At 46.7% G+C, this 23,263-nt stretch overlaps 1 long non-coding RNA gene across 1 annotated transcript in view; it reads right to left on the reverse strand.

Annotated features, from left to right (window-relative positions):
* The window catches only part of LOC105002436, a 109,913-nt gene that overhangs the window by 66,354 nt on the left and 20,296 nt on the right, over positions 1–23,263 (reverse strand). Inside the window, exon 2 of the long non-coding RNA XR_826959.1 lies at positions 8,582–8,679. This is a non-coding gene — a long non-coding RNA (uncharacterized LOC105002436). The remainder of the gene's footprint in view (positions 1–8,581; positions 8,680–23,263) is intronic.

Genomic DNA, 23,263 nt, shown 5'->3' on the forward strand with positions numbered 1-23,263 from the left:
CCCTGTACTTCACCACGAACATCACCTTTGATCTGCCCAGGTGTCCCCTGCCCTGAAGACAGGCTCCTGAGGGCGGGAGCTGCTACTGCCACACGAAAGCCTTCCTACTGCACAAGATCACTGTAAATCATTATGGTAAAGAGTTTGTGGAATTCTTAATGCACTATTATCCACAAAAGTCCACAATTTTACGTTTCCAATCTTCAGGAAAAACAGAGAGTCAGACCAGAAATTCTGCAATTTTTCCATTTTTTTTTTTTCATATTTTTTGTCAGTTTCCCTTAGCAGCAGCCCTGACAACACAAGAGCAACTTGTAGGCCAGGTGGGTTTTTCCTGGAAGATGGCCCTACCTGGAGTTTTGTCTAAAGAATAATGCTTCACTCAAGGTAACCCACTCCAGTGTTCTTGCCTGGAGAATCCCAGGGACCGGGGAGCCTGGTGGGCTGCCATCTATGGGGTTGCAAAGAGTTGGACACGACTGAGTGACTTAGCAGCAGCAGAACATTTACAAGAGATTTGTTGGTATAATTATCATTATTAAATGATATTACCTCTAAAATATTATAGGATAACAAAGGATAGCTCCCAACTCTGTTTGTTTGTGCGTGTTAAGTCACTTCAGTCACATCCAACTCTGTGCAACCTATGGACTGTGGCCTGCCAGGCTTCTCTAGCCATGGGATTCTCCAGGCAAGAATGCTGGAGTGGGTTGCTGTGCCCTCCTCTAAGGGATCTTTTCAACCCAGGGGCCAAACCTGAGTCTATTATGTCTCCTGCAATGGCAGATGAGTTCTTTACCACTAGTGCCACCTGGGAAGCTGACTGTAAGCAGATCACCTCCATACTTAAGTATATCTTTCTTTTGGATTCCTAATGGTGTCTTTTTTGCCTTTTCATACTGTTCATGGGATTCTTGAGGCAAGAATACTAGAGTGGTTTGCCATTCCCTTCAAACTATGTGCTGGAGAAGACACCTGAGAGTCCCTTGGACAGCAAGGAGATCAAACCAGTCAATCCTAAAGGAAATCAACCCCGAATATTCAATGGAAGGACTGATGCTGAAGTCAAAGCTCTAATACTTTGGCCACGTGCTGCAAAGAGCTGATTCTTTGGATCTGGGAAAAGATGCTGGGAAAGATTCAGGGCAGGAAGAGAGGAGGTGACAGAGGATGAGATGGTTGGATGGATTCACTGACTCAAAGGACACGAGTTTGAGCAAACTCCAGGAGACAGTGAAGGACAGGGAAGCCTGGAGTGCTGCAGTCCATGGGATCGCAAAGTCTGACACAACTTAGCAACTCCATAACAATAGCGTCTAATTGAGAGTGTGCTTTTAAAAATATATTTTGGAAAAAATAAATAAATTTTAAGACTTTATTTTTAAGTGAGGATATCCAAAGAACTGAAAGCAAGGATTTGAAGAGGTGTTTATGTTCACAGAAGCACTATTTCCAACAGCCAAAAGATGGAAGCTACCCAAGTGTCCATCGACAAACAAATGGATAAACAAAATGTGCTCTATACAGACCATGGAATATTATTCAGTTTAAAAAGGAATGAAATTCCGACACTTGCAATAACATGAGCCTTGAGAACACTATGCTAAGTGAAGTGAGCCAGTCACCAAATGACAAATACTCCATGATCGCACCAGTGCCAGGTCTACAGCAATCAAGTTCCAAGAGCCAAAGGGCAGAACACTGGATGCTAGGGGCTGGGGTGGGGATAGCAGTCAGTGGTTGATGGAAACAGAGCTTGAGGCTTTCAAGATGAAGCCAATTCTGGGGATGGAACTGCACATCAATGTGAATGTGTTAATACCACTCAACTGTACACTTTAAAATGGTTAAAACAAAAAAATATAAATAAATAAAATGGTTAAAACATACTGTTTTCCCCAGCAGCATGACCATTTTTCATTACCACTAGCAGTGCACAGTGTTTCAAATTGTTACATATTTTCTACCACATTTTTTGAAAAAAGGGAGCAGCAGAATGTTTGAGAACCAGTTAAAGACTAAAAGTTAGGTAACTGACTTAAATACCACAATACTAAGTGGTTCAGTTCAATTCAGTTGCTCAGTCATGTCCGACTCTTTGCGACCCCATGAATTGCAGCACGCCAGGCCTCCCTGTCCATCACCAACTCCCGGAGTTCACTCAGACTCATTAGTGACAACAAGTTCTTAATGACAACTGGAAAGCACTCTCATATCTTGCAAAGCACTAAAAAATACTTCCCAGACCCACCTGGACCCGTAAAACTTTTCTCAAATGACTTAAGAACCTGAGCAGATTCTCTTATCTTTACAAAGTCCACAGGGATACACAGAGATGAAGAATGAGGTGACAGGACATGGCAGCTGCCTGACTGGCACCCAGCAAGCAGAAATGCCCGCCCAATCACTGCCCTGGGCAATCGGGAATCGACTCAAGCAGACAACTCAAGAGAGCCCACAGCATTATTATTCTCAGAATGTAACTGCTCAGGTAAAATATTACAACAGAACAGAACTTCCATCTCAGGTAGCAGCTGTGGAACTTTTAAAAAGCAAGCACAGACGCAGGTCATGTTCGGGACAAGTCCTGCCTGCTCTAATTCGCCCTGGTTCCAGGGCACCCCGACATTCTGCTCCGGAAGAGAGGTGCCCGAGTAATGTTCCTGACTTCTCCAGCTCCACTCACAGACTCCACACAAACACTTTTGCTCCCAGTGGACCGTGCGGCCCAGTCAACATGGGTACCACTCCCATCCTGGCTGAGGCACTCTCGCCCACATAGTCCTGGGGCGGCTGTAACACTTTGTGTTTGCAAGTCATCGGCATGCTTCCCCATTGATCCTGTCCCCTCAAGGTGACCGGCCACTCAGACAGAACGTGCAGAAGCAGGCACCACTGAGCAGTGCCAAAGCTACGGCAACCTGTGGAAGTACAGGTGAAGTACTTGTCATCTAAGGTTTCCTCCATGTCCGCTGACAGCTGCTGGCCTATCATAATCACCCCCGAGAGTCTCCAGAAAAACTGTAGAGAACATGGTACTACAGACCCAGCGAAAGAGGGGAAAACTGCTGATTAAACATCGGACCAAGGGGCTTCCCTGGTGGTCCAGTGGTTAAGAATCCACCTTGCAATGCAGGGAACACAGGTTCAATCCCTGGTCCTGGAAGATCCCAGATACCAAGGGGCAACTAAGCCTGTGTGCCACAACTACTGGGCCCATGCTCCAGAGCCCCGGAGGCACACCTACTGAAGCCTGCATGTGCTCCACAACAAGAGAAGCCAGCACAATGAAAAGCCCACACACTGCAACTAGAGAGTAGTCCCTGCTCACTGCAGCTAGAGAAAGCCCACGGGAAGCAACAAAGACCCAGCACAGCCAAGAAAGGAAAAAAAAAAAATTAGTAAAAGTTTTTTGCCTTTTTTTTTAATGTCAGGATGAATCCACAGAGACCCCAAATGATGAGCAAGTAGCCAGGCCCCCTCCCAAGCGCCAAGCTTGCAAAGGTAACCAAGCACTGGCAACTGGACTTTGGCAGGAACCACTCCCAGTACAATGTTATGGAAAATTCAAGAAAAATGCCCACAAAGAAAAACCCCAGCAGATGGGGGTCCCCTCTTGTGTTGCCACACAACGTATAAGCGGACATCCTGCCAACACCTCCTCTCCCCACACTCACTACGTTTCCAAAATGACTTTTCCAAGTTAACTGAACTTTACCTCACCTTTACGGAGATCAAAATCTTACTGAGAATCCCATCAAAGCCCTGGCCGTCTCTACAGTAACAGGCACAATTTCAAAGAATTCACATATTCCTGGGTCCCCTGGGGGTTAAAAATCTCGGTCCCAGTGGCTACCTCCTTCCATTTCCTTCCTGCTTTGAATCTGAGAAACACTGGGAGACCCACCTCCATCTGTAAGAATTACGTAACTCTAACAAATTTCAAGAATCCCTGAGGGCCCCTTCTGAAGGAGTGGCCTGCGCACCGTGCTGAGATTAAGGCTCAAAGGAGAGGCCAGCTCACAGGGACTAGGAGGTCCAGCCAGCAGACACACAGCACCCCCAGAGGATGTCTCCCAGATCACAGCACCCACGCCTGGCACCTGCCCTCACACACGCACCCATGTGACCCTGTGGGACCGCTGAGGCTCCATCTGCTCCAGCAGCATCTGCTGCCACAGACAGGTCCCCACCAGTAGCCAACCTTGGAGATCACATTCACACATGAGCACTGTTCATCTGGGTGATAGCTGTGGGGGTGGGGGGTGGGCGGGCGGGCAGGCAGAGGGGTGCAGACAGACAGGCACTGCCTCTACCCCGCAGGCTGCCGGAGCCGCCTCACCCACACACACAGACCAAGCCCACAAAGCCAAATCTTTGAGCTGCTGCTGAGAAACCCATAAAAAGTAATGCTATTTCTAACCTCCTCCACCATGGAAAAATACACACACCACTAAGCAACCCAGATTCTCTAAAAGATTTATTTTTATACTCTCCTCCACACCCCCCACCTTTACCTCCCCCAGAAAAATTTTAGGTGTAACATTTGCTAGCTTTTTAGCAGTTTGACACTGTGCTAGGCATCAACTGACGAAGTTGTTGTGTGTTTTGGTTTAACACAAAACATAAAGGTGTTTTTCTGAATGTCTACTTGATGAGAAAATAGTCTAGTCTTAACAACACAAGGACAGCACCCACTGCCCAGGCAGAGCAAATGCTCAATTTCCCAGGCCACAGGCAGAGATGGCCAAGGCAACAGGACTCTCCTCCTAGCTTCTAGAAGTGGTGTCTGCCTGCTGGCCTTCCCCTCTGCCTTGCTGGGTCTTCCTCTTACCATAAAGCATCCCTGGTGCCCTTGCTGAACTCTAGTAGTTTTCCTCCACGCCACTCTTCACCTTCAAGTGGAAGAATGAGGGGAAAGCAGTGAGATGGGACTCAAACCTGAGTCCCGAGTCCCCTGATGCTGCACACACGGCTCGGCGGGGAGAGGGCAGGGAGGGAAGGAAGGAAGAACACGGAAGGTGGGAGAGCCTGAATGAGACCTGGAGAACCCAGAAACTCTCACAAGCCAAGAGGGACCCTGGACCTAGTCTACCTAGGATCTGTCCTAGGACACCCGCCCCTGACTGGGAATCTTGGTGTCACCTCCCCTGATGACAACCTCAAAGGCCAGAGAGGCACCAAATGACCCCAACCTAACAGCCAAGATTGCCTGGCTCCTCACAGAGCCAGGATGTCTTGGTGCAGCTTCTGAATGACCCCAACCTAACTGTGAGGCAGAGTTTAAATCCTCCTTCAAGTTAGGGAACCCCCAGCATAAACCTTCCACAGTTTAATATGTTTTACTGGACATTGGCAAAAACACATCTGGAGAAAGTAAGCATTCCTTCAGACAGTGTGAACAGCAGAAACCTGTACTCGGAGGTGATGCTTCTCCCAACACTACTGATCTTCTCTGATGTAGCCTGAAAGTTTAAATGTAACACAAAGACAGAAGCTCAGGTCAGGCTGCATCATCCATATCTACAGTCATGTTTTGACTACTAGAGCACGTCCCCACTGCAACCACACGTCTCACACTGGAACTTCCACTTGGCTCCCTGGTCCTCATCATCCACTTCACATACCTTAGGGACCTTGAAGGAAACCAAAATAAGAAGTGGGACGTCCCCGTCTGAACCTTTCTTCTCAGTGCTGAAAGCTGACCATGTCTACGTCTCATGAAGAGGACAGGAGAAGGTACAAGAAACTGCAATTCATGACCTGTTCACCCCCATCCCAGCAGCTCTGTGCTCAGCCAGGGCTCCAGCACTTCACCCTCCTGGCTCCAGAAAGACACCTCATGGAACTCTTCAGCACACCTCTTACTCCTGAAATCGGATGGGAAGATCCACCTCCGCTCTCTTTCTCTGACCCAGACAGCCACGGTCCTTGGGTAAAAGCTAGCATTTGGATGAAAAACAACAGCTGACATTTCATCAAGCTCTGACCATGCACTGAATGCTAAATTAAGAATCTTCACAGTAATTCCACAAAACAATTATTATCCTACATTAAGAAGAGAAGACCTTAGTCCCAGAGGGGTTAGGGTTTCCTAAAGGTGGGGGGTGCGGAGGAGAGTATAAAAAATAAAGTGAGTGAAAGCAGCAAGCACAGAATTTGGGCCAAAGGTCGTGTTTCCAGCTATACCTTATAGACGTGATATGGCAAAGAGGCACCTGTGTTCAGATTTATTAAGGAGGTCTAAATTTTAAAACACGTTTAATAACAACCCAGACATGGGGACTCGACCTGATTTTAAAACCAAGTCCAAAAAATTGCACTGTACAGTAAAACAAGCACATTTTGTAGTTAATGAAAAGCCCAGACCTCCCTGGGCTGTCCCAGCCCAGCAGATAGAGCACTGTGGTAATGCCACCAGTCCATTCCATCAGCATGCAGGAATGTGTCCCAGTCCAGCTGTGAGCTTCAAGGGACACAATTTTACAAGTGACAGATCAAGAATAAACTCCAGGACAGTCAGCTGTGAGAACCTATCTTAGAGATAAAAGCTCTTACAACACCTCAGAATCCAAGTATGTGCCTAGAAATGACCTGTACTGCACCGACCTGCTGCCACACTGCACCAGGCAACATGCAGTTCTGCAGATGGGAATTTGCTCTTAACTCCTGTCGTAGTCAGAAGGAGCAATACAGCTTTACTTTTAATTAAAATCCATATATAGTAATATAGTCAAGAAAAAGTTTTCCATTACCAATTCTGAAAGTTGCTTAAAATAGCTGACAGAATGAGGTAACTCCATATATGGGAGAAAACTGGGTACTTATGTAGTTTGCAAGAATTTCTACTTCTGTCAAAATTCTGTAAATCAATCACAGAATCACACTCCACAGGGAATTAGTCCAGTGGTGTGTTTGGTTACCCAGCAAAATTCTACTTAAAAACTGTTCCAGGTTTTGGTGGGTGAAGTCAAAGAGGTCTACATCTGAGATGACAATGAGAAACCACACTGTGCCCACACTCTCTACAGCTCTGCTGGAAACGAGCTACGTTCCACCTCAAGCTGGTGGTCAGTGTGCCAAATTGTAGAAGAAAAACAGTGCACCTCAGCAACTCTCCCCATGTCAGGGAAGGTAAGGGATTTGCCAACATCACACTGCCTGGCAGGTAATGAGAACTTCGAGAACAAGAAGTACTCCATCGGTCACTGACCACCCACAAGGCCCTCGGCCTGAGTGCACCTATGCAAGCGTACCCCGCCCTGGGAGACTACCAAATGGGCTCCATGTTTGCAGATCCCTGATGGTGAAATCCACTCAGCAAAGAACTACATAGGAACTGCAAGCCACACTGACTCAGAGTGTCTGTTAAGTACAGCACGCTTCTGAGCACCTTCAGTTTCAGGAAGCTTCCAACTTGTGAAAAGTCCATGTAAATCCAAGGGTCTGTGTGCCTCAGTAAGGAAGCACATTAAATCCTTCCTGATTCTCCAACTGCCTCATCTGTTTCCAACAACCACTATGAATAAGAAGGTTTGCATAAGCTCTGAGAGACTCTCCATCAATCATTCCATCTAACAAAAGGCTCACTGAACTACTCCAAGCTAGCAGGCACCACTTCCAGTCCTAGAGGAAAAAACAAGTGGGAGGGAGGGAGATTCTTGCCCTTATAAAGCTTACATTCTAGCAAGGAATATGGCATAAACAATGAGTCATGCCTGGCACATAAAAATTTAGGCACACAAAGGTGAAGAGGCAGACTGAGGCAGGTAGGCTGCTCCTGGCACCACAGTCCCCTCTTCCAGGCACCTTCACTGACTGTCCCCCATGGGGGTTGGCTCTGAATTGAGCTTTGGGTCTGAGGAGGTCCAGAGGTGATCAAAACACATGTGTCACCTAAGCTCCTACTTCCAGATACACCAAGGTCAGGCCACTCATACCCCGCCCTTAAGAAGTAACACAGGAACAAACACAGCAGATTAGGAGGTCAACATCCCCTTACAGTACAGATCACGCCAACACAGAGAAAGGAAAACCTGCCCACTGGCTGCTACAGTAGCCGTTTTGAGTGCACTACCCGCCAGGTACTGTAGGAAGCACGGTGGCTCCTCACGTCCCACGGCAACTCCAGTATTATTTCCATTTTACAAAGTTGGAAACCAAGCAAAACAAAAAATTTAGAATGAGAAAGAAAGAATCCCACTTCTCACCAATCTTAAATGTGTTTAAACATCTGGGTATTAAATGCTCAAGCACAGCAATAAAGACAAATTGAATAGCAAGATTATTATTTTTCTTCAGATATTCTAGTAAATCTAGAAATATTTTATATACATTAACAGCCCACTGTGAATAATATTTGGTAATACTTGGGTATTAAACAAAAAAGAAAAAGTCCCATTTAATCTGATACCATGCAACTTTCCTTCAATCCCAGTTACACTGGGAAGATATTAATAGTTTTTGCACCTCGGAGTTGGGACCACATTCTTGAGAGAGACACCATCTCGTAACAGTCAGTGGTGTGACAAGCTCTGCTTCACAAACATTATCAAAGAGAAGAGTCTCAAGCTCTACTCACCTTTTTAAGCTTAAGCTATATGAAAACTGATGTCAGTTCCTGAAAACGGTCCAATGAGGAGAGAGCACTTTGATGTTACCAACGTGGAGCTTGAATTGCTGAAAGGAAAAATAAAGAATTTCAGTGAATCATTTCTTGGCTTCCCTTAGTGAACCATCCCCTTCCCCAAATTCCAAAAAATACTAGAAAGGACTTCCTTGGTGGTCCAGTGGTTAAGCAGCCACGGGCTCAATCTCTGGTCGGGGAACTAAGATCCCACATGCTGCAGGGCAACTAAGCCTGCACAATGCAACTACTGAGCTCCCATACTCTGGAGCCTGCCTGCCACAGCTAGAGTCTACACACTGCAACCAAGATCCCACGTGCCGCACCTGAGACTCAAGGCAGTCAAATAAATTTTTTTTTAAAAGATGCCCATTTAGGGGCTTCCCTGGTGACTATGTGGTAAAGAATCCGCCCGCCAATGCAGGAGACATGGGTTCAATCCCTGACCCAGGAAGATCCCACATACCATGGACCAACTAAGGCCATGCACCCGCCACAACTATTGAGCCCGTGCTCTAAAGCCTGGGAGCCACAACTACTGGCCCGCATGCCACAACTACTGAAGCCCGTGCGCCCTAGAGCCTGTGATCCACAACAAGAGAAACCCCCCTGGATGAGAAGCCCGCACAAGGCAACTAGAGAACAGCCCTTGCTCGCTGAAACTAGACAAAAGCCTGCACAGCAACAAAGACCCAGCTCAGCTAGAAGTAAATGAAAAAAAAATTTTTAAATACTAGAGGACTGTCACAATAAAAGGTACAAACACCAAAATGAATAAAACAAGCATCAAATAATAGAGAGAAGGAAGAGAGAAGCCCTCAGCACACAGTCTGGGGTACATGGCATGAACTGGGGATAAACTCCCCCAAACAGCTCTTCAGCAGCCACAGGACCATCAGGTTCTCAGTCTCCAATCAAAGGACACAGACTTGTTTCTTCAAAGTCACAGGCCTTTTCTTCAATGACGGGTCGCAAACATATATACTGGACAACATCTTTATTGGACTAGGTTTTAACTACAGAGATCCTAAATATGGCTGTAGTTTATGAACCCAAAGTATCTGTCAACCACATGGATCACTGATCCTTAATTATAAAGGAAACAGACCACACCTTTTTCCTCCGCTGAAACACGTCTAATTTTGTGGAAGCAACAATGACCTATGCTTAGACCTTGCTGAAGTGCTCACTTCCAAGATTTGTGTCTTCAAGGCTGTCTTCACCTCTGCCCTCCACCCTGCTGGCAGGACAGACTCCCGACTGTCTAGTTCCAGTTCACACGATCTGTCACCAGCATCCTCCTCCCAGTTTGATGAGCACACTGTCCTTCACATCACTCCAGGTCACATCAGGTGACCACCTAATGCCTGACAAAGCAGTTCCAGGTCAACTCAGTCAGCTCTGTCTCAAATGGCACAGGCACCTCTCAGCACCCAGCCTGCCAACGTGTGGGATTACATTCCTGTCCAAGGGTGAATAAGCCACCATCTGTCTAGCTTGTGTGCCACAGCAGGAAACCTGCTGCCTGAAGCATGTTCCTGCCATATGTCACTCCTGAGTGATCAGTCAAGACTAAGACATTCAAATAAAAAATGACTGTATCCAGCCAAAGTACCCTGTGAGATTCCTGTGGACATTCACCCTGAACACACAAGCCAAATACCCCTCTATTTTTATGTAACTCCTTCCTACCAATACTGTGAACCTACACTCTCTCCTGCCTTCTACTCACTGAGAGAAGAAAACAACCCACTTCTGACTTTGATGATGGTTTTATTCCTCAACTGAGACTGCTCCTGTCAGTCTTCCTGGGATTCAAATGCTGATTTCCTGGGAACAGAAGTCAGTGGAATAACCAGAAATGTATGTGGTGGATAGAATTCTAAGGTGACTGCCACTGGGGTCACACCTTTGCATAATTCCCTCCTCATAAGTGTTGGCAGAATCTGTGACTTGCTTTTGTCAGAACATGACAAAAGCAATGAGATGTCATTCCCTTGATCTGGTTTCACTATTTAAGACTCCATGTCAGCCTACTATTAATAGAAAGTGAAGGACTCCCTTTGCAGCTCGCAAGAAATGCGCAATCATCTCTGAAGGGCCTGTGAGGGGCCACACAGCAAGGAACCACAGGGGCCTCTAGGCACTGAGGATGGTCGCCAGCTGACAACCAGCAAAGAAACAGGGACATCAGATCTACAGCTACAAGGACCTACAGCTACAATTTAACCTGCTCACTTAAATGAGCTTAGAAGTGGATTCTTGCCCCACTCACGCCTCCAGAAGAGAACACAGCTGGGCTGAAGCTTGTTGGCAATCTCTGAGATCCTGAGTAGAAAACCAGCTAAGACATTCCCAGACTCCCAACCCATGGAAATCATGAAATAACATGCGGGTGTCAGTTTAAGTTATTAAGTTTACAGTCATTTGTTTTATAGCAACAGTAAATATATTTACTAATTAAACATAGGAGTTTATAATATATGCATATGTTAAATGCACATACAACTACCAAATCAAAACAGCTCTCCATACCTGCCTCATCTGTCCATAAGCAAAAACTCATTTCTCCTATTTGAGTATGAGCTTTTTGCGGGCAAGAATGCAAATCACCATCACCCTGGTATCATCATGCTTGTGAAGAATATGTGGCACATGGGAGGTCTTTAACATTTTTTTAAAACAGAGTTAAGTCCCTACATAAAAACCTTCAAGGTGTGAACTTTCAAAGACGCAAACATGCGTTCCAGCAACGTCAGGTGTGAAACTGCAGGTTGCCCTCCATCTCCCATTGCCACTGATCCTTCAGCTCTACCATCTCCCACCTCCTCCAACCAGTAACTCTTGTTGCCCTTTTACTCGATACCAGCCTCTGTATGCTAGCTATTGTATTGTACTACTGTACTCTTCAAGGTACTGTACTGTAAGATTAAAAATGTTTTGTTTTTGTGCTTGTTTTTTGTATATTACTTGTGTGAAAAGTATTGTAAACCTATTACAGTACAGTTCTACATAGCTAATTGGTGGGTACCTAAGCTAACTTCACTGCACTTACAAACAAATGGGACTTACGAGAATGCTCTCAGAATGAAACTCATTTTTATATAAGGGAAGATGATGCTGTGAAAGTGCTGCACTCAATATGCCAGAAAATTTGGAAAACTCAGCAGTGGCCACAGGACTGGAAAAGGTCAGTTTTCATTTCAATCCCAAAGAAAGGCAATGTCAAAGAATGCTCAAACTACTGCACAATTGCACTCATCCCCAAGTAAGACGGTAGGCGTCGCAAGAGGGCATCAGAGGGCAGACACACTGAAACCATACTCACACACTAGTAAAGTAATGCTCAAAATTTTCCAAGCCAGGCTTCAGCAATACGTGAACCGTGAACTTCCAGATGTTCAAGCTGGTTTTAGAAAAGGCAGAAGAACCAGAGATCAAATTGCCAACATCCACTAGATCATGGAAAAAGCAAGAGAGTTCCAGAAAAACATCTATTTCTGCTTTATTGACTATGCCAAAGCCTTTGACTGTGTGGATCACAATAAACTGTGGAAAGTTTCTGAAAGAGATGGGAATACCAGACCACCTGACCTGCCTCTTGAGAAACCTATATGCAGGTCAGGAAGCAACAGTTAGAACTAGACATAGAACAGACTGGTTCCAAATAGGAAAAAGAGTACACCAAGGGTGTATATTATCACCCTGCTTATTTAACTTATATGCAGAGTACATCATGAGAAACGCTGGGCTGGAAGAAGCACAAGCTGGAATCAAGACTGCCAGGAGAAATATCAATAACCTCAGATATGCAGATGACACCACCCTTATGGCAGACAGTGAAGAGGAACTAAAAAGCCTCTTGATAAGAGTGAAAATGGCTTAAAGCTCAATATTCAGAAAATAAAGATCATGGCATCTGGTCCCATCACTTCATGGGAAATAGATGGGGAAACAGTACAAACAATGTCAGACTTTATTTTGGGGGGCTCCAAAATCACTGCAGATGGTGAGTGCAGCCATGAAATTAAAAGACGCTTACTCCTTGGAAGGAAAGTTATGACCAATAGAGGCAGCATATTAAAAAGCAGAGACATTACTTTGCCAACAAAGGTCCATCTAGTCAAGGCTATGGTTTTTCCAGTGGTCATGTATGGATGTGAGAGTTGGACTGTGAAGAAAGCTGAGCACCGAAGAATTGATGCTTTTGAACTGTGGTGTTGGAGAAGACTCTTGAGAGTCCCTTGGACTGCAAGGAGATCCAACCAGTCCATTCTAAAGGAGATGAGTCCTGGGTGTTCTTTGAAAGGAACGATGCTAAAGCTGAAACTCCAATATTTTGGCCACCTCACGCGAAGAGTTGACTCAGTGGAAAAGACTCTGATGCTAGGAGGGATTGGAGGCAGGAGGAGAAGGGGACAACAGAGGATGAGATGGCTGGATGGCATCACCAACTCGATGGACATGAGTTTCAGTGAACTCCGGGAGTTGGTGATGGACAGGGAAGCCTGGTGTGCTGTGATTCATGGGGTTGCAAAGAGTCAGACACGACTGAGCGACTGAACAGAACTGAAAGCCAAATTAAAAGAGTTATGATTTGTTCATCTCTGGTTACTACAATAAGGCTAAAGCAATAGAGTTTGTGCAATCCTTCAAAGCAGAACTCAGAGCCTCAAAATTAATTTCAAAATAGGTGGAAGACACTGAGCATCATGTCTTATCTCCAAACCATGAATAGCCAGTTTCTTTGGGACTGGTTATGTCATTCTACTTGTGAACCTGAGTCACTACTTAGTAGTTCTGCTCCATAGTTACCACTTTTGCCAGATATCCCTCCCAATTCTTGGGCATGTAGCTATTAGCTGAATGTTAAATGAAAAAAAAAAAATCCCTAAGAAAATTTCCAGTCAGAATCATTTTTAATTTTCCATTTGTATATGTATTCATTCCCAACCAAAATGGAAAAACCTGTGTAGGTCAAATGCCCTGACTCTAAATCTGAAACAAAACGCTACTGTCAACTTCATGACAACCTATTTCAAAGGTTCTTTAAGATCGTTTTTTAACTGATTTTAAGATCATCGTTTTAACTGATGATCTGTAATTTTTTTAAGCAAGACCTTAAGCTGTTTAAAAGTTGAATGCATAAATCATCCAGTTTTTGCTATCCTTGAGATTAAAATTAGTTTTTTTATTACAAAGAATATTGTTACTCAAGTTGTATCTATTTTAAATGTTGAAAGGACTAGTATAAAAACGGGAGATTTTGGAGAAGGAAATGACAACCCACTCCAGTACTCTTGCCTAGAAAATTCCAAGGATGGAGGAACCTGGTAGGCTATACAGTCCATGGGGTCGCAAAGAGTCGGACACGACTGAGCGACTTCACTCACTCAGTTCTGTTAATTATTTTTAACTTTATAAATAATAATGCAATGAAGATCAGTGTGAATAACCCATATATGTATAGATTTTCCCGTGCCCTTCCAATAAATTTTAAAAAGTGCAAAAAAAAAAAAAAAAAAAACCGGGAGATTTTAAAACATTCAAGTCCATTAAATTACTAAAGAAAGTACAAAATTAAAACTTCTTTCATCACAGAAACACACCATACTCTTTCGAAATCTATATTCAGGATCTTATTATATATTCTTACTCCCTCATAAATCACTCAATAAATCTGAACATTATTTCCAAGATTAATCCCTGGTGCTCAACCCCTTAGGCAGCAGAATGAGCACACTAAAGCCAAGAAAAACTCAAAACACCAATTCCATGACAAACAAGGCAGAGAATTTCAATAAACTCATCACTTCTCAGCATAACTAACTCTCTTGGGCCTATCTCTACATGTAAAAATAGCCAGTGACCCACAGCAGGGAACTCGAGGGGTTACGGAGCCATCCTCCCCGCTTAGGCAGAAGAAGTACTAGGCCCAGAGGACAGAACACACCCAGCTCCCTGCACCCTGAACTCTAGTTAGTGCAGGTCTTTTCCTTCTTCCCACAAAGCACAGCTCCACACAAAGCTCAATGCTTCGGAGAAAGAAGGCTGAGAATGAATAACATGCCCCCGCCCATGAAACAGCCTCGCGAGGGCGGTTCACTTAAGAGAATTAATAAGCACAGGTGCTCACACAAGGTCTGGCAGCGGTCCTCCTGAACCACCCCCGATGCTTGAGCACCTGAGGATGGGTCCACCTCAGCAAGCAGAGGCTGCGGCTGGGGGCAGGGCGGCGCTGAAGAGCCGGTGCAAAGCAGGGCCTAGGCACCCCTGCAGAGGAGCAGGCCGCCAGGCCCCTCGTACATGAAGGGGGCACAGAAGGGTACAAGGTTCAAGTGACGGGAGAAACCAAGGAACGGGCCACGTCCTTTTTAATATCTGTTTGGCTGGGTCGAAATGGCAACCCACTCCAGTATTCTTGCCTGGAGAATCCCATGGACGGAGAAGCCTGGTGGGCTACAGTCCACGGGGTCACAAAGAGCTGGACACGACTGAGCGACTTCACTTTTCACTTTCACTGGGTCAGGCGTTAGTTGCAGCACATGGGATCTTCACTGCTGTGTGCGGCTACCATTCATTGCGGCACACGGGATTAGCTGACCTCCCGCACATGGGATCCTCCTACCAGCCCCCCATCAGGGATTGAACAGGCATCCTCTGCGTTGAAGGTGGATTTTTAACCACTGGGCCACCGGCGAACGCAGAGCCACAGCCATTCTTAACTTGCACAACCTCGGTGAATTCTCTTTAACGTAGTGGAAGACTGAGGCTGGTATGAGGCCTGGCAGTGGGTCCTCTGGAACAGGGGCCCCTGAGTACAGGACGACCCCCGTTCGTGGTCAGGGTCTCAGACATCAGCAGTAGCTGCAGGCTCCAGTTACTGAGTGACTAGGAAAGCAGAAGACCACTCCTTTCCCAACTGCTCGGGCCCTAGAGGAGCCCATGGGCAGCTGGACGAACGGACGCAGGACCAGGTTTCTGGTCCCCGGACCCCCGTCATGTTCGCCTTCTCCCCAGGGCTGAGCTGTTCCAGTGCAAACGGCCCGGGGTGGTGCCACTCACTGCCCACCGCCACCACCAACAAGTCCAGCCAAGGTGGCCCGTGCACAGGCCGGGCCCACAGCCAACGCCAACTCCTGAGGAAGGTCGGGCCTCTCCGAGTGAACGGCCTACGGCCTGACAGGAAACCGGACAGTTTTCTGCTCTGTTCTGGCCCGACTGCCTCGGGCCGCAACATTCAGAAGCCCCATCGCTCAACTTCACACAGGCCAGAACTACCTGTGAGGGAACCAGGCCAAAGAGCCACCTGGGCAACGCTGTACTGCGAAGTCGCGGAACAGCCAAAGTGGCGGCCAGGCGGAGCTTCTGAGACGTGCACACAGGGGACGCACACAGTACGCAGGGACTCAAGGAGGCACGCACGCACAAGGGCGCGCGCACGCATATGACGCACATGTAGGTGCGCACTTATTTGCTTACGTGCAGCCAAGGCTTAAAGGCCATTAAGATGGAAGCTTGCGGGGCTTAGACAGAGATGTAATGTTTCAAAGCCAGTTGCTGCTACTACTGCTAAGTCGCCTCAGTCATGTCGGACTCTGTGCGACCCCAGAGATGGCAGCCCACCGGGCTCTCCCATCCCTGGGATTCTCCAGGCAAGAATACTGGAGTGGGTTGCCATTTCCTTCTCCAATGCATGAAAGTGAAAAGTGAAAGTGAAGTCGTTCTGTCATGTCCGACTCTTAGCGACCCCATGGACTGCAGCCTACCAGGCTCCTCTGTCCGTGGGATTTTCCAGGCAAGAGTACTGGAGTGGGGTGCCATTGCCTTAGGAGAACAGAAACCTAGACAGTCTATTAAAAAGCAGAGACATTACCGACAAAGGTCCGTATAGTTAAAGCTATGGTTTTCCCAATAGTCATGTATGGACGTGAGAGTTGGACTATAAAGAAAGTTAAGCGCAGAAGAATGGATACTTTTGAACTATGGTGCTGGAGAAGACTCTCAGAGTCCCTTGGACTGCAGGATCAAACCAGTCAATTCTAAAGGAAATCAGTCCTGAATATTCATTGGAAGGACTGAAGCTGAAGCTGAAACTCCAATACTTTGGCCTCCTCATGCAAAGAGCCCACTCATTAGAAAAGACCCTGATGCTGGGAAAAATTGAAGGCAGGAGGAGACAGGGACAGAGGATGAGATGGTTGGATGGCATCACCGACTCGATGGACTTGAGTTTGAGCAAGCTCCAGGAATTGGTGATGGACAGGGAAGCCTGGCATACTACAGTCCATTGGGTCGCATAGAGTCAGACACAACTGAGCAACTGAACTGAGGAGAACACGAGTTTTCGGCAAAACTAGTAAAAGCACCTTAAGGAAACATCAAAAAAGACACGGGCTTCCTTTAAATGATGTTCTGGTCCAAGATGGGGAGTTTACTGCTACAACTGACCTGACCCTTGAACATGACTGAGCAGCAGACCCCCTCAGAATGCAGACTTTTTCCAACTTTCACTTTACATATCTTTAAGGTCACAAAGTGTGCTGGAGTAGAGGTCACAGCATAAGAAATTGAAAAGAGAAGGGTCTGAGTCCTGTTTCCACCAAAACTGTTCATCTTCCTGCCTTTGGCCCTTCACCCATCAGTCCCCTTGTTCTGGGGGCAGTTGTCATCCCAGCCAGCAGCTTGATTTCCAAACTCAAGGGAAGAAAAAAAGGCAAAGCCCAATGCTTCCAGAAAAGATCACCAAGCGTAATGAGGACTGCAGAACATCAGGCCCTTCTCTGCCTTGGAGCCTCCCTGTCGGCCTGCGGCGCCTCCTGGAAGGGCCTCTCATCCAGTGTCCTCCGTGCAGCAGCCTCACTCACATCCAAATGCAGATGCTATGGGCCGTGTAGGTGCCAAAGTCCGGACCCTCGAAGGCTGGGGGAGGGCGGGCAAGCGCACAGCAGGTTCAACGCAGGCTGGAGAAGCAGTGGCATTTAGAAGACCCGTTATAACATCCCAAACTTCCTGCCATGTACTCTCAGAAAATGAGGAGGACCTAGGTTGTTAGTTCCCTGAAAACCCAAAATGTAACAAGGGAAACAGGACAGACATGAGCAAGCCCATCAATGTCAATGTCAAGACCTGTTTTCAGAAGCCAAAGATGAAAATGTCCTCAGTTTTTTACCAACCTATATTAATAGTTAACATCCAATAGAGACCCAGTTCTTGGTAGAGAGCTGTTCCTACTAGCCAAGTGCCTGGTCCTGAGAGGAAGTGAACATTCAACACTGGGAAGAGACTGGAGGCAGAAGGCAGCAGCAACCCAAGAGCAGCCAAGCCCACCCAAATTCCTAACCCTTGGACCAGCATCCAGCCCGCAGGTGCCATGGAGGTGCCTGTGCCAGCAGACAGGATGAGCCGGCGCATCCCCCTGAGGCTGGAAGTAGGCCAGGATTTGACACAAGTTTCTTGGGGGTAGGTTCCCGAACAAGGACAGGTGCTGGACAGTGAACATGGACAAGGGACCCAGAGACAAGGTCAGAGGGGTGGTGGGCCCAGGGCTCCTGCACATTCATAGTGACTGGCTTTGACTCAAGCAGAAGGAGGAGCCTTCATTCCACATGGGCTTCTAGGCTCCAACACCCGGGCCCTGTGCCAAATGCTGAAGCCATGGAAATAGGCAAAACCAGACTCTTCCACCCTCAGTGGTGGCCACAGTCTCCATCAGTAGACTAAGTAGTGGGGGCCTGGGAGCCATCGTCTTGCGGGCTTCTCTCCACCTTTATTCACACAGATGCTGAGCCTCTGCCATAGCAACTAGAGATACAGAAGTCCTGAAAAGTGAAGTCGCTCAGTCGTGTCCGACTCTTCGCAACCCCGTGGACTGTAGCCCACTAGGATCCTCTGTCCATGGGATTCCCCAGGCAAGAATACTGGAGTTGGTTGCCATTTCCTTCTCCAACAGGAAGTCCTAAAGTTGTCCAAACCAGCATGAAGAAGCAAACTAAATTCAAGATCATTTGAGTCTTGACAATGCCTCATGTAATTCTCAACATTTAAGTCTATCAGCAGACTCCTCAGCAGAGAGCACCTGCTTGACAGCAGGTATTCAGGTGACACTGCAGCATGTTCACGTTGGCTTCAGGTGACAGGAGCCACCACTGGCGTAATGGAAGGGCCACCTGGGCAAAGTGAAAGTCAGCACCCAAGTGAGGAAGTGAAAGAATACAGGGAGATCAACTCGAAGGCAGGGCCAGGCCCAGTGTAGAAACCTATCAACTACCCAAGGATGAAGAGAGACATTTTATTTAGAAGTCAATAAAACATGTTGTTTATCTGACACTGCAACTCAGATACACTATACGAAAGCCACGTTCCATGAGACGCGCTCACGAGAGCTGCAGCAGGCTGGAAAACGTATATTGATGAGGAAACCATTGTTCAAAGAAACATCCATCTACCCCATTTCATGTGAAAGAAATACAGATGCTCTCAACAATCCCATGTTAATTAATCATTTTAACTGAAAATACATCCATGGTTCCACCACCTCATTAGAGGTCAAGTTCATTAGAGGTCAACGTGGTTGGTTTTCAGCCAACTGCTTATATTCCATTTGGTCACAGTTTTTTCTTAAATTACCACATTCCTTGTCATTTCAGACTATTCTTAGAAAATATTTCCCAACATCTCCATGAAATCAGCAAAAAATAACTACTGAAGTTGAAATTCTACCCACTTAGAGGCAACTACTAGCCAACTAGAATCTGGACATATTGTTCTACATGCTACTGAATAATTAAGGGTAAAAATAAAATTTCAGAAAACATACACAATTTAGTCTTCTCTTGTTTGATGCCATGGAGTCTTTCCTCAGTCTTTCAGGTTTCATTCAAGAAAGCAAAGAACACTGTAAACTGATTTGCTAGTTTCCATACTTGCTGCCAAATTTCCACTTCTGCAAAACCAATTTCAACCAGAAAAAAAAGTAAAGCTAATCTTCTAGTTCTTCACATGGTTTAATTTATTCAGAATGTGGGGTAAAACGTTGGAAGAAAGAAAATCGATCATTGGCAAACAATGAAAATGTTAATTTATAGTTTTATTTTTTAATCACTACACTGTCTCAGAATCATTTCCTCCTCTGAGTTCTGGAAAGCTTTAAAAACATGAATGCTGCCAAACAATGACGTTGTTTTAAGCCAAAGTTCAGTTATTTTAAGGAATTTACTACCTTTTAGACAGAGTTCTCCTGAAAATCCTTCCAAACCACTAACTTTGTTAAGAATTTATACAGGTTTACAATATAATACTGCATAGCTTCCAAACATTTTAGAGTTACACTCTGTGCATTACTTTTGCCTTTAACAAAGCAGTAAAAGCTAAGATGAATGATACAGATAAGGAGAGGGGGAGACAGATCAGGAAGTGACTTCAGCCCACAAGGCTAGTCACAGACAATGAAGCCCAGGGCAGAATGCAATGTGGGAGGGATGCTTCAGCCCCCAAGGACCAGAAGGAAGAGTCATTTGGAAAGCATAACATTTTGCATCTACTGACTTATCAAAATATCTCCCTTCCTCAGCATCTTCAACAGTATAGTCAATAAGCACCAAGTTTTCAGATCCTCAGGTGAAATTAAGCCCCACTTAGCCAGAGCCCGAACAGTTGGGAAATTCAAATAACTGAAATTTTTGTGAGAAGGAAAATTATTACAACCAAAAGACATAATACAAAAAACAATCAGCCACCTTCCCGGTTCCAGTGGCTGCCAGGACCAGAAGGGAGAGGGGAGAGGAAGGGAAGAGTCAAGCCAAGAGCTGAAAGCCAGAGGAAGGGACCAGATGCCCCCACCTGGAGGAGACTGGGGCACAGGGAGAACAGACTGAGTGGAAGGGTGGGGAGACATCCCCGTCTGCAGTCCGTTCACAAAGCCACAGAACACCCGCAATTGACAAAGAAAATAACAGAAATCACTGTGGCAGTGGACTCAGCCTGAAAAGTACAAGAATACAAAGTCTGAGGAAAGAATGCCCTGATCTGCAGGTGACCTAAACCCAAGCTCAGAAAGGACAGTTAGTTTATATCCCATACTCCTAATCTGTTCCTTCTGCACTTCCCCTTTCCCTTTGATAACCGTAAATTTGTTACATACTATACAAAAAATAGGTAGGCAACGAGGATTTACTGTATAGCAAGGGGAATTAAAGACACAGTCTTGTAAGAACCTATAACGGAATAGAATCTGCAAAAACAAACAAAAAAACCAAAAGACTATGCTGTACATCTGAAACTAACACAATATTGTAAATCGACTATACTTTAACACTTTAAAAGGGAGAGTGACTCACAGTCCAAGGCAAGCCGCTCCCAGGGCCCCAGCACAGCCGCAGGACACTGCCACTCACAAGGGGTTGGGGGCACCCGACCCCAACCTCCCCAGAGCCGACCCCAAGGAAGAAGGGGCTGAGGCTGAGGGGCACCGAGTGTGAAGGGAGGGTGCTCTTCTCGAGCTGCAGACAGCAGGAGCCAGGTCTGAGCAGAGAGGCAGCATCAGAGGCACGCGAGCTGCACAGGTTGTTTTTAGAAAGTGAATTATCATGCGTAGGCCGCCCTTGGAAACTCTTACGATCCTGAGAAAACTGTCCTTGTTCCTCTCAAACCCCATCCTGTGTGATGGAGGAGACCCAGTGCTGCTGCCTGCAAACAAGAGAGACAGAGCACCTCTTGGTGACAGCCGTGCAACAAGGCCACGTGTGCGCACATGCACACACATATATATGCTTCCCGGGGCTGCAAGTACAGTTTTCAAAAGTAACAAGCATTCCTTGATGATTTAAAAGTGCATGGACTTCCCTGGTGGTTCACTGTATAAGAATCCACCTGCCAATACAGGGGACATGGGTTTGATCCCTGGTTTGGGAAGATCCCACATACCATGGGACAACTAAGCCCATGTACAACTACTGAAGCTCATGCACCCAGAGCTCGTGCTCTGCAACAAGAAAAGCCACTGCGCTGAGAAGCCCACCCACAGCAACTAGAGAGGAGCCCCCACTCACCAACTAGAAAAAGCTAATGAGCAGCAACAAAGACACACCTCAGCAAAAAAAAAAATCAAATTAATGAAAGTGCATGACTCTACATAATCACATGCAGAAAATGTTTCAAACACATTTAATTGTTGGGGCTTTCTGCAAGTACAGGTATAACTGAAGACTGCCACTCCAGAAGCCACTTCTGTGACTGAGAACTGCAGCCTGAGGAGCTACTATTTGCCTCCCCCTTACCATGGACACCCTGCAGATTCTCATCAAGACCTTGGCAGGGACATGGAAGATGAGGTGACTCCACCTCACCTCTCTCGGCCTCTGGACACAACAAAGGCGAAAACCAGATTCCCTTCTCAGTTTGCAGCAGGCACTTGTCCCCAAGACTATCTGAGCAGAAGAATGGAACAAACGTCCTGCCCTCAGAGAGCCTCTCCAGTCTCTTTGTAGTAAACCAGCCTTTTGTGCTTCTGGATCCTAAGGGAGAAAAGGGCAGGTCTGTGCAAGGGCCACTCGCTCGGGCCTAGATCTGGCCTCCTCGGCACCAGGCAGGTCTCAGCTCCCCAGGTCAGACCATCTGGGGGTGGGATCTAGAAATCTGCATTTCAACAAGTAATTCTTAAACATTACCAACATTTGGAAACCAAAATTAAAACCCAAATGAAACTGACCTATGTGAAGGAGGGAGGCAGGCAGCCTGGAGGTCAGAAGCTGGAGGAGATGGGGGCCCTGGGGCAGCTGAGTGAGGCTGACACCAGGCCACCCTGCCCTGGGGGCTGTCACAGAACCCACAACTGAGCAGGGACACACGCCATCCCCCAAAAGACTGACGGAGGCCCTCTTACCTTTCCCGAAGATGCAACTGCTCTGAAGAAGGAGAGCAGAGGCCTGCCCTGCCCCAAGTGTGTCATTTCCCAAGAAGCTCATTCCTGCCACACCTTCCAGCAGCTGAAGATGTGCCCAGGGGAGCACCTTCCTCTCCAGGAGACACCCAGCCGTGTAGCAGACGACGAGGGCAGCCTCCAGGCAGAGGGGCCAGGGAGGGCGAGGTCTGTTGGATGGTGCCAGAGAAACAGGGTACCACGGGGAGCAGTGGGAGGGAGCCAGGAGACAGAGTCTCAGGCCAGGTCACTGGGATCGCGTGACCAGCTGCGAGTTGTTCTGGGGTCCCAGACCAGGGAACATGAGAACATCTGACAGCTCGTAAACTGCATTTTAAGGAGCCCTCCCAGTGACTCTTACACACTGAAGTCTGAGATCCTCTCTCTAAAGCACATAAAAGACACACGGGGAGGGGAGGAAAAACCAAAGGTCAAAGGCACAGCAGTCTGTCCCCACGCCGCTGCAGAATCCAAGCAAGAAACACCAGAATCAAACGCAGTTCAGTTCAGTCACTCAGTCGTATCCGACTCTTTGCGACCCCATGAACCGCAGCATGCCAGGCCTCCCTGTCCATCACCAACTGCTGCAGTCCACCCAAACCCATGTCCATTGAGTCAGTGATGTCATCCAACCATCTCATCCTCTGTTGTCCCCTTCTCCTCCTGCCCTCAATCTTTCCCAGCATCAGGGTCTTTTCAAGTGAGTCAGCTCTTCGCAT

Source organism: Bison bison, unplaced genomic scaffold (genome assembly GCF_000754665.1).
Source record: "Bison bison bison isolate TAMUID 2011002044 unplaced genomic scaffold, Bison_UMD1.0 scf7180017864453, whole genome shotgun sequence".
NCBI lineage: Eukaryota > Metazoa > Chordata > Mammalia > Artiodactyla > Bovidae > Bison > Bison bison.